Here is an 11,341-nt window from a genome sequence, read left to right as displayed (position 1 = left end):
CATAGCTCACTGCAGCCATGACCTCCTGGGCGCAATCGATCCTCCCGCCTCAGCCTCCCAAGTAGCTGGGACTGCAGACACACACCACCACACTCAGCTAATTTTTTATTTTTATTTTATTTTATTTTTTTATTTTATTTTATTTATTTATTTTTTTTTGAGACGGAATTTCGCTCTTGTTACCCAGGCTGGAGTGCAATGGCGCGATCTCGGCTCACCGCAACCTCCGCCTCCTGGGTTCAGGCAATTCTCCTGCCTCAGCCTCCCGAGTAGCTGGGATTACAGGCATGCACCACCATGCCCAGCTAATTTTTTGTATTTTTAGTAGAAACGGGGTTTCACCATGTTGACCAGGATGGTCTCGATCTCTTGACCTTGTGATCCACCCGCCTCGGCCTCCCAAAGTGCTGGGATTATAGGTGTGAGCCACCACGCCTGGTTATTTTATTTTTTAAGAAAGAGTCTCAGTCTATTGCCCAGGCTGGAGTACAATGGCGTGATCTCAGCTCACTCTAACCTCTGCCTCCCAGGTTCAAGCGATTCTCCTGCCTCAGCCTTCCAAGTAGCTGGGATTATAGGTGCCCACCACCATGCCCAGCTAATTTTTGCATTTTTAGTAGAGACAGGGTTTCACCATATTGGTCAGGCCAGTCTCAAGCTCCTGACCTCAAGTGATCTGCCTGCCTTGGCCTCTTAAAGTGTTGTGATGACAGGTATGAGCCACCACACCCGGCCACGTGTCCTCCTTATTAAGAGGAAGATCAGCAAATATGACCGAGGTGTTCTGGCTCAGCAGCATGGAGGGACATGGGGTGTTTCTCAAAGGTAGGTCCCAGCCTCAAGAAAATAACACTAATAATAATTTTTTTCAAAAAATAAAAAGAAATGAAGTCTTTCTCTTTAACGTAGTCAGAGAGCTTAAGAGAAAGTGGAGAAGAGTAGGTTTCTCCCTGTGTGACTCAGTTATTCAGAGCCATGTCCATGGTTCACCCGGATTCTCCCATGCCACCAACAGGCCCGTGTTCTGCCTGCTGGGAAAAAACTGCCCTGAGACATCGCTGGGCCTGAGGAGCCACCTCAGGTCAGCCCTGGGACATCCTAAATACCTAGTGTGAACCAAATAGAATTTTAGATGCTTTCACATACCTGATCTCCTTGAGTCCTTACTATGGCCGCAAGAGGTCAGTATTATTCCCATTATACAGGTGAGGTAACTGAGGCCCAAGTGGCTCAGCATCACACACAAGATTATATACAAAAAGATCATGGTAAAATAGAGCTGTCAGAACTTGAGCCAAGCACTCTGAGAAGCTGCAGTGGGCAGATCACCTGAGGTCAGGAGTTCAAGACCAGCCTGGCCAACATGGTGAAACCCCATCTCTACTAAAAACACAAAAATTAGCCAGGTGTGGTGGTGGGCACCTGTAATCCCAGGTACTCTGGAGACTGAGGCAGGAGAAACATTTGAACCCAGGAAGTGGAGATTGCAGTGATCCGAGATTGCAGTGAGCCGAGATCGCAGCATTGCACTCCAGCCTGGGCGACAGAGCGAGACTCCATCTCGGAAAAAAAAAAAAAAACTTGAGCCGGTCAGTCTGACTTCAGACAGCTTTCTCTCCTCCATCACCATGCCACCTGTGTTCTTATGCATGATAGCACCCCAAAATCTGACATGCCCACGTCATGTCCAAGACCCTCTGGTTCCAGCTCTTCTCTCTAATTCACCACATCATTCATTCAGCAAATATTTATTGACTACCTGCTCCATGCCATGCCTATTCCAGGCACTGGGGATACAGCGTAGAAACCATTCTCCGGCTGGGCGCAGTGGCTCACGTCTGTAATCCCAGCATTTTGGAAGGCCAAAGTGGGTGGATCACTTGAGGTCAGAAGTTCGAGGCCAGCATGGGCAACAGAGAGAGATCGCATCTCTAAAAAATGTTTTTTAAAAAGTGGTTGGTCAAGTGTGGTGTTGCACATTTGTAGTTCCAGCTACTCCAGAGGCTGAGGCGAGAGGACCGCTTGAGCTCTGGAGGAGGAGGCTGCTGTGATCGCACCACTGCACTCCAGCCTGGGTGACCGAGTGAGACCTTGTCTCAAAAAAAAGCATTCTCCTTGCAGAGCTTACACTCATGGTGGGGGAAGTTTGGCAATAGACAACAGAGAGGTGCTTTAAATAGGGCACTCAGGAAAGGCTCTTTGAGATGTGACCTGTGAGCTGATCCCTGCAGGGAGTAGGCGAGTGAGCCCTGGCGGTAGCTGGGGTTAGTGGATTCCAGGCAGCAGGAACAGGAGCCTGCCTGTATTTAAGGACCATTGTGGCTGGAGCAGTGTCGGGATGGGAGAAGATGAAGTCAAAGAGGTAAAGATCCTGGGGTCTTGGGGATCATTATAAAGACTTAGACTTTTTTTTTTTTTGGAGACAGGGTCTCGCTCTGTCGCTCAGGCTGGAGTGCAATGGCGCAATCTTGGCTCACTGCAACCTCCTTCTGGGTTCAAGTGATTCTCCTGCCTTAGCCTCCCGAGTAGCTGAAATTACAGGTGCCCGCCACCACGCCTGGCTACTTTTTGTATTGTTAGTAGAGTCAGGGTTTCGCCGTGTTGGCCAGGCTGGTCTCAAACTCCTGACCTCAGGTGATCCACCTGCCTCGGCCTCCCAAAGTACTAGGATTACAGGCGTGAGGCACGTGCCCAGCCAACTTGACTTTTATTTTTACTCTGAATGAGGTAGAACCAGCCGAGGGTTCTGGGCTGCCACGGGTGCTAACGGGGTTCCCCGGGGAACAGATCGTAGGGGGTTGTAGAGTACAGAGACCAGGGAAGAGGCTTCACGGAGAACGGAGGCTGGACTAGTGGGAAGATGACGCCATGGGTGTGGGTGATGTCTCTCTCCCTTCTGTGGGGTCCCAGGTCTCAAACTGGCACCTGCAGTCTCACCTCATCCGCGGTGCCTATTCCAGAGTGTAAATTCAAACCCCGGCTCCACTGCTTACTCACCATGATCGTAACCCTCTGTGCAACTGTTTTGTCATCTGTAAAGAGGGATAAATGTGAGGATTAAGTGAAGTAATACATGTAAATTGCTTAGAGAAGTGTCTGGCACTCAGAAGCACTCAATATATGTTCTCGGCAGTGCTGATCACATTGTTGTGGCTGGAATGTTTTCTTGGCAGTTTAATCTTGAGACACACATGCACACATTCTGAAAATGCCAGATGCATGGCTCATGCCTGTAATCCCAGAAACTTGGGAGGCCAAGGAGGGAAGATTGCTTGAGCCCAAGCGTTCCAGACCAGGCTGGGCAACATGGTGAGACCCCATCTCTACAAAAAACACAAAAATTACCAAAGTGTAGTGGTGTGTGCCCGTAGTCCCAGCTACTCAGGAGGCTGAGGCACATGGATCACTTGAACCCAGGAGGCAGAGGTTGCAGTGAGCCATAATTGCACCACTGCACTCCAGCCTGGGTGACAGAGCAAGACCCTGCCTCATTTTCTTTTTAATGTCAGATGCAGAAACTTACTTTTAAAGAACACTCACCTGGGGCCAGGCACGGTGGCTCACACCTGTAATTCCAGCACTTTGGGAGGCCAAAGCAGGTGGAGCACCTAAGGTCAGGAGTTCGAGACCAGTCTGGTCAACATGGTGAAACCCCATCCCTACTAAAAATACAAAAATTATTTGGGCATGGTGGCAGGCGCCTGTAATCCCATCTACTCAGGAGACTGAGGTAGGAGAATCTCCTGAACCTGGGATTTGGAGGTTGCAGTGAGTTGAGATCACGCCACTGCACTCCAGCCTGAGCAACAGAACAAGACTCTGCCTTAAAAAATAAAAAAATAAAAATAAAAGAGGCTGAGAGCGGTGGCTCATGCCTATAATCCCAGTACTTTGGGAGGCTGAGGTGGGCAGATCACGTATGGTGAGGAGTTTGAGACCAGTCTGGCCAACATGGTGAAAACCCGTCTCTACTAAAAATACAAAAATTAGCCGGGCAGGGTGGCAGGTGCCTGTAGTCCCAGCTACTTGGGAGGCAGAGGCAGGAGAATCCCCTGAACCTAGGATTCGGAGGTTGCAGTGAGCCGAGATCGTGCCACTGCACTCCAGCCTGGGCAACAGAGCAAGACTCTGTCAAAAAAAAAAAAAAAAAGCACTCATTTGGAAGTAGCCCCCTGCCCCTTCCTGGGGGTCACAGGGCAGCATGCCACCTCACTGCTAGAGATGTCCAGCAGAGACGTGCCCTTGAACTAGAACCTGGCCATCACCACTTACTAGCTGGGTGGCCTCAGGCAACAGGCTCCCTTCCCTGTGCCTCTTCTTCAGCATCTGCGAGGGATGAGCATGGTACTTGCCTCATGGGTGGTTGTGGGGATGAAATGAATCATGTCTGTAAGAGCTTAGCACCAACCCTATAAAAGATGCCCGTGAGCGCCACACCCAAACTCCTCTCCCTGTTCTTCAACATCTGCAGAAACCGGCCCTTCCTCTCTGTGTTTCTCCCTAGCCTGGCTCCACCCATATCAGGCAAAGCAGCCTGTGTCTTGCTCACACTCATTCCATGGCCTTTCCCAATCTGCTCAAGCCAGTGGCTTGCCTTCTGCTCCTTGCCAGACATTCGTGCCTGGCCTTGACATCACCACTTGAACCTCTTCATCTGGCGGGAAATGGATATAATTTTGTAATATGATTACAGACGATCATAAGCAACAGGAAAAACAAGATTGGGGCTATGAGAGAGAGTGACAGGGTGGCTGTAGCTCAGGTTGAGCAGTCAGGGCAGCTGAGATGCAAAGTGGGGGGAAGAGGCAGCACCGGGGGCCGAGGGGCATGGGGAGTGTTCTCAGCAGAGGGAACAGCACAAAAGACCTCCAGGCAGGAGAGAGCAGGGCCTCTTGTACCCTCAAAACTGACTCAAAGCTCTCCTTTGTCAGCAGCCTCCCAGGACTGACTCAGTGCATATCAATTATCTTGCATCTCTTTGGTATTTTCAGCAAGAAAATGTGCCTAAAAATAGTCAATCAGCCGGGCGATGGCCAAGCGTGGTGGCTCATGCCTGTAATCCCAGCACTTTGAGAGGACGAGGCGGCCGGATCACTTGAGGTCAGGAGTTCGAGACCAGCCTGGCCAACACGGCGAAACCCCGTCTGTACTAAAAATACAAAAATTAGTCAAGTGAGGTGGTGCACACCTGTAAGGGAGGCTGAGGCAGGAGAATTACTGGAGCCCAGGAGGTGGAGGTTGCAGTGAGCCAAGATTGCCCCCACTGCATTCCAGCCTGGATGACAGAGTGAGACTCTGTCTCAAAAAAAAAAAATTATACCTAGTATGTATATATTTTTTAAATAAAAAAATTTTTAAGTCAATGAAAACTTTTACTTCACAAAAGAAAGAGTCCCTTGGCCAGGTGCGATGGGTCATGTCTGTAATCCCAGTACTTTGGGAGGCCAAGGCGGGTGGATCACGAGGTCAAGAGATTGAGACCATCCTGGTCAACATAGTAAAACCCCGTCTCTACTAAAATACAAAAATTAGCTGGGTGTGGTGGCACGTGCCTGTAGTCCCAGGCTGAGGCTGAGGCAGGAGACTTGCTTGAACCTGGGAGGCGGAGGTTGCAGTGAGCTGAGATCGTGCCACTGCACTCCAGCCTGGCACCTGTCGACAGAGTAAGACTCTGTCTCAAAAAAAAAAAAAAAAGAAAGAAAGAGTCCCTTGAATGTTGCTTTTTCAAAAGCCACCACTCGAGGGTTCCCTTAAGTAGGGACTCCTCCAATACCTGTGAAATGATGTCCAGCACAGAGCAGACCCTCGATCAGTATCTGACATGAATGGAAGGTTCTATTTATGTCAATGCAGCAAGCAGCTGGGTGCTGTGGCTCACACCTGTAATCCCAGCACTTTGGGAGGCAGAGGCGGGAGGACTGCTTGAGCCCAGGAGGTTGAGGCTGCAGTTATCCATGACCCTGATATTGCACTCCGGCGTGAACAACAGAGCAAGACTCTGTCTCAAAAAATAAATAAGACAGCCCTGGCGCAGTGGCTCATGCCTGTAATCCTAGCAGTTTGGGACGCTGAGGCGGGCGGATCACGAGGTCAGGAGTTCGAGACCAGCCAGGCATGGTAGTGCGTGCCTGTAATCCTAGCTACTCAGGAGGCTGAGTCAGGAGAATCACTTGAACCCAGGAGGTGGAGGTTGCAGTGAGCTGAGATCACACCACTGCACTCCAGCCTTGGAGACAGAGTGAGACTCTGTCTCAAAAATAAATAAATAAATAAGACAAAATGCAGCAAATATATGTTTACAGTTTACTTTGAAATGCAACAAAAATGTGTGATATGGGACTAAATGGACAGATGTGTGATCAAGCAAGTATGGTAAAATCTAAGTAGTGAGAATGCTGGTGTTCACTGTAAAACTCTTTCATCTTTTCACAAAGTTTGGAATGATTTTGAAATACAATATTGCAGGTAGAGAGAAGGAGCATATGTAAGGAAATGGTGGTATTCCACAAAATATGAAAAAACGCAGCAACTAGAAAGTGAGGTGCATCACTTTTTTTTTTTTTTTTTTGTAGAAAGTGATTTTATTTAAAGAGAGAGAGAGAAACAGGAGGAGAGAGAAAGAAACTAACTGTCACACTGAGTGAGAGAATCCAGAAAGATGGAATCCAGGAGAGGAAAGCAGCTTCCACACTGAGTGGAAGGGACTAGAGAGAGATGGAGTTTAGGAGGGGAAGACAGGCTTCCACGAGAGAGTGTGGAACGGGACTCCAGAGGGGAAATCCAGGAGAGAGAAAGGCGGCTTCCATGAAGGGAGTGTTTGTGGAAGGGGACCCAAACACGGAGTCTGAAAGGGTGTGGAAGAAGGGGACTTTTAACCTGGGAGGAAGCCCCACGTTCTCTAAGACCCCTGGCCAATGAAAGGAGTTCCTTAGAACTTCCGCTGGAGTGATTGACTCTCAGTTTCTTCCCGTGCCCATGAAATTTAAACATAAACCATTAAATCTCCTGGATGGAGAGAGATGGGAGGGGGACATGGTACTGGGAAGTTCTTGCCCTTAAAACTACGCCCCCTTGTGGACCCTGAAAAGAAAACACATTCCCTCATTCCTCACCTCTGAGCAGGAAAGGCCAACTTCTGTTGGAACACGGGCGTTGATCCTCCCTAACTACTTCCTGCTGAAATGGGGCATAGAAGGGGCCCTGCAGTTGAGGTTTCCTCCAGAGGGGAGCCTTTAGGGATGCAAGTTGATCTAGAGGTCCACGATAGAGCCCACAAGCCAAGGACACCTGGGGTTGCAGTGGCAGGATTTCGTGACCTCATGGTTGAGTGGTTGCTTTCCTGAGGATCTTGTTGGAAAAGCATATGTAACTCTTCTAATGGCTCACAGGTGGATGAAGGGTTGTCTCCTGGAACTTCAGGCTGCGGAGTGGAGGGTCTATGACTTTCCTCAGGAGGTAGCCAAGGCTTCAGCCCAGTGTGATGAATCCATGAGTTAATTTCCACTACCTTAACTGCGTTGGGGTAGACAGAATGACCAAAAATGGTCCTTCCCAGGATGGGCCCTGCTGCCTGGGACTGGAGAACACCGGAGAGCCCAGCCAGAACCACGCGCCGCGCTCACGGTCCCCTGCAGGCTGGGGCTGTACCTCGCCCCTCCCCGCAGTTTTTCTCCAGCCAAAGGCTGCGCATGCTCAGTTCCGCCCCCTGGGCTGGGCTGTTCCCTGCGGGGAAGGAGCAGAAAGCGGGTGTTCTCACCTTTTCCACCCCAAAGGCTCCTGCAGGTTTTGGTCCCAGAGATAACATCTGAAGGATAGAGAAGGAGAGGGAAAGCAGAGAGAGAGCTTGGAGGTAAAAAAAAAAAAAAAAAAAACTGCACTTTTAATTCTGGCTGGCCCGCCCCACTTAAGAGGGCTGGGCCGCGCTGCTTAAGACCGGCTGGGTCGTGCCTCTGAGGTGCCACCACTCAGGTTCCCTGCCTGGCTGCGGCCACTTCAGGTGTTCTTAAAGAGACAGGACAGAATGGGGCCTGTTTTACTCACAGTTTTGAAGTCTTTTCCTCTGGCTGTATCCCTTTCCTGGTGTACCCCTCTCCTGGCTGTACCCCTCTTCTGGCTGGCTCATGAAAATGTAATATTGGGGTTCAGGGGTGCCCCCTCTGTTCCCCTGAGAGGATATTTCTCCAGGTTCTTGGTCAGTCACTTCCTAAGTATGGGTGAGGAGACCATGGCACGGTGTGCAGTAAATGCCGAACTCAAGAAGTGTTGTACAAAGTGATTTATTTAGAGAGAGAGAAACAACTAACTCCCACACTGAGTGAGAGAATCCAGAAAGATGGAATCCAGGAGAGGAAAGCAGCGTCCACACTGAGTGGAAGGGAATAGAGAGATGGAGTTTAGGAGGGGAAGACAGGCTTCCACGAGAGAGTGTGGAACGGGACTCCAGAGGGGAAATCCAGGAGAGAGAAAGGCGGCTTCCGTGAAGGGAGTGTTCATGGAAGGGGACCCAAACATGGAGTCCCGCGCATCACATTTTTGTACAAATGCAGGGCCCCCCCCCCCGCACCCCATTGAGCTCTTACTGACACAGGGCTTCGTGTGTTTGCATTCATATTCTGTTTACAGGCCTTGCCTCCCAGGAACGCTGTGAATTCCTCCAGGGCAAGAACACTGTCTCTTATTTTTGGTCCCACAATTAATGGAATTTTGGAGCTGGAAGCAAGACTTGTAGAATCCCTGCCTCCCTTTATACAGAAGGAAATCGTGGCCCCTAGAGGTGGAAATAGGCTGCCTTCAGACCTCTGCTTCTGATTGGAACGCAAGCCTCCCAGCACCCAGGTGAGTGCCTGGGAGTGTTACAGAGACTTCAGGGGCAACCATGAGAGGTCAGCTGCTGGCGACAGAGGGAGCCAGACCCAGGCCTGCTGCTTTCTCAGCCAGCGCCCTCCTCCCACTGATCCGAGGGCGTCCTCATTCATACAATGGTGACGATAAGAGGGCTTTTGTCTTTGGGTTATGGGAGACTTAAATGGTTAAAGAACATGAACAGGCCAGACGAAGTGGCTCATGTCTGTAATCCCACCACTTTGGGAGGCTGAGGCAGCAGAATCTCTTGAGCCCCTTGAGCCCAGGAGCTTGAGAACAGCCTGGGCAATATAGTGAGGCCCCGTCTCTCAAAAAAAAAAAATTTTTTTTTTTTTTTGAGAGACAGAGTCTCACCCTGTCGCCCAGGCTGGAGTGCAGTGGCACGATCTTGGCTCACTGCAACCTCCATCTCCTGGGTTCAAGCGATTCTCCTGCCTTAGCCTCCTGAATAACTGGGATTACAGGCATGTGCCACCACACTCCACTAATTTTTTTTCTTTTTTTGTATTTTTAGTAGAGATGGGGTTTCCTCATGTTGGTCAGGCTGCTCTCAAACTCCTGCTCTCATGATCCACCCATCTCAGCCTCCCAAAGTGCTGGGATTACAGGCATGAGCCACCACGACCGGCCAAAAAAAAAAAAAAAATTAATTAGCCAGGTGTGGTGGCACGTGCCTGTAGTTCCAGCTACTCAGGAGGCCGAGGTGGGAGGATTGCTTGAGCCCAGGAGGTTGAGGCTGCAGTGAGCCATGATCATGGCTCTACACTCCAGCCTGGGTGAAAAAGCAAGATCCTGTCTCAAAAAAAAAAAGAATATGAACAACTCTACACAGTACCTTGAGTCTAGCAAGTGCTCTTGTAGTATTGGGATGTGAGATTAAAATAATTCACCAAGACAAAAGTATGCCAAATTGCAGGGTCTTTATTGCCGGCGACCATGGAGGACTCACGTCTCTCTAACCCGCGGCCCTGAGTGGAGAGTGTCATGGCGTTTTATACCCGAAAGACCACCTTTGGAGTGGGGTTGAGGAGCGGGGAGGGGGATCAACGGGCTCCAGACATTCCGAGGGCTGGTGGATTCTGTAAATCACCTCCTGGGCAAGGATGGGGGGGGTGGGGGGGCTCCGGACATTCCGAGGGCTCGGGGGCTTATTGTCACTTTAATTGCTACATAAATGATTCACAAAAGTCAAGACAAACGTTAGTTTACACATGGTTTGGGTACCGGTGGAAATTACAGATCTTAGTTCACAGGGGCCAAGATGAGATTAGCTTGGGCTGTGCATTCTGATAAGCAAAGGCCAGCAATTCTGTCAGTTACTGATGAGAAAGGTAAACAACTTCACCTGGTGGACATTATCCAGAGCAGACTAGCGGTCTTATTTACAGAAACCAAGTCAGCAGTTATTGCAAAGAGAATGGGGCAGTTATTACAACTCATTTTGGAGACACAGCTTTGTCTTATAAAATGGCATTGCTCAGGTTCTGGCTCCAGGCCAGCTATAGCACATTCCCCCCTGTTCTTTTAACACGTATTAAATCTTTAATAGGTTTCCTCTTTTTGACATAAGGGCCCATAGTTGGATCTTAGGACCATTAACTTTACCGAATCTATTCTTTCCTGGATAAATTTGAGGAGGAACTAACATATTTTCTAGTGGAGCCCTCAGTAAGGACCCACTGGTAGTAGATGGGGATCAAGGGGAGGGCCCCCTTTGAGGGTCTACCGCAGGAATTAAGGGGACAAGGATGATAACCGCAAAGAGCGTGAAAGTCTTAGCTTTAGGGGGTCCATTGAGGATGGAGCCACTTCCCATCTTGCATGGGGGCAGTCTTGACGTGTGAGTGGTGAATCCAGGCAGTCAGTCTATCCACCTTGACTGCCGTGGGGGTGACCAGGATCACGGTGTAGGGTCCTTTCCAGTGAGGAGTTAGGCCAGAGGTGGTGAATCTTTTTATTAGGACCTTGTCCCCAGACTGGAAGGGGTGTACTGGCTGATCAGTGAGGTCCGCTGGGGTAGGTTGAGTCTCCCTGATGAGCGTGTGCACCTGGGACTGAACAGACTGGAGTGCCTGCAAGGACTTAAGGAGTGTATGGTTATGGACTTCAGCATGTATGGCGTTCGCAAGTTTGGGGAGTAAGGGAGGGGGCCTCCCAAACATAATTTTAAAAGGAGTGAAGCCTTTTTTTATAGGGAGTACATCGGGTACGGAGGAGAACAAAAGGAAGCAGGTTGACCCAGTTTTCACCGGTCTCTAGAATAAATTTTTTTAAAGTTTTCTTTATGGTCCGGTTCATCCTTTCAACCTGCCCTGAACTCTGGGGGCAATAGGCACAGTGTAGTTTCCAGGTTATGCCCAGGGCCTTGGCTAGGCCCTGAGAAAACTGTGCTGGAAATGCAGGGCCATTATCTCATCCCAGTGTCAAGTGCAAGCCAAATTGAGGAACCAGGTCCTGTAACAATTTTTTTTACTACCAG

Source organism: Aotus nancymaae, unplaced genomic scaffold, assembly GCF_030222135.1.
Source record: "Aotus nancymaae isolate 86718 unplaced genomic scaffold, 86718_ANA_hifiasm-v0.15.2.pri h1tg000028l, whole genome shotgun sequence".
Lineage (NCBI taxonomy): Eukaryota > Metazoa > Chordata > Mammalia > Primates > Aotidae > Aotus > Aotus nancymaae.
Note: the sequence above shows the minus strand (reverse complement) of the source record.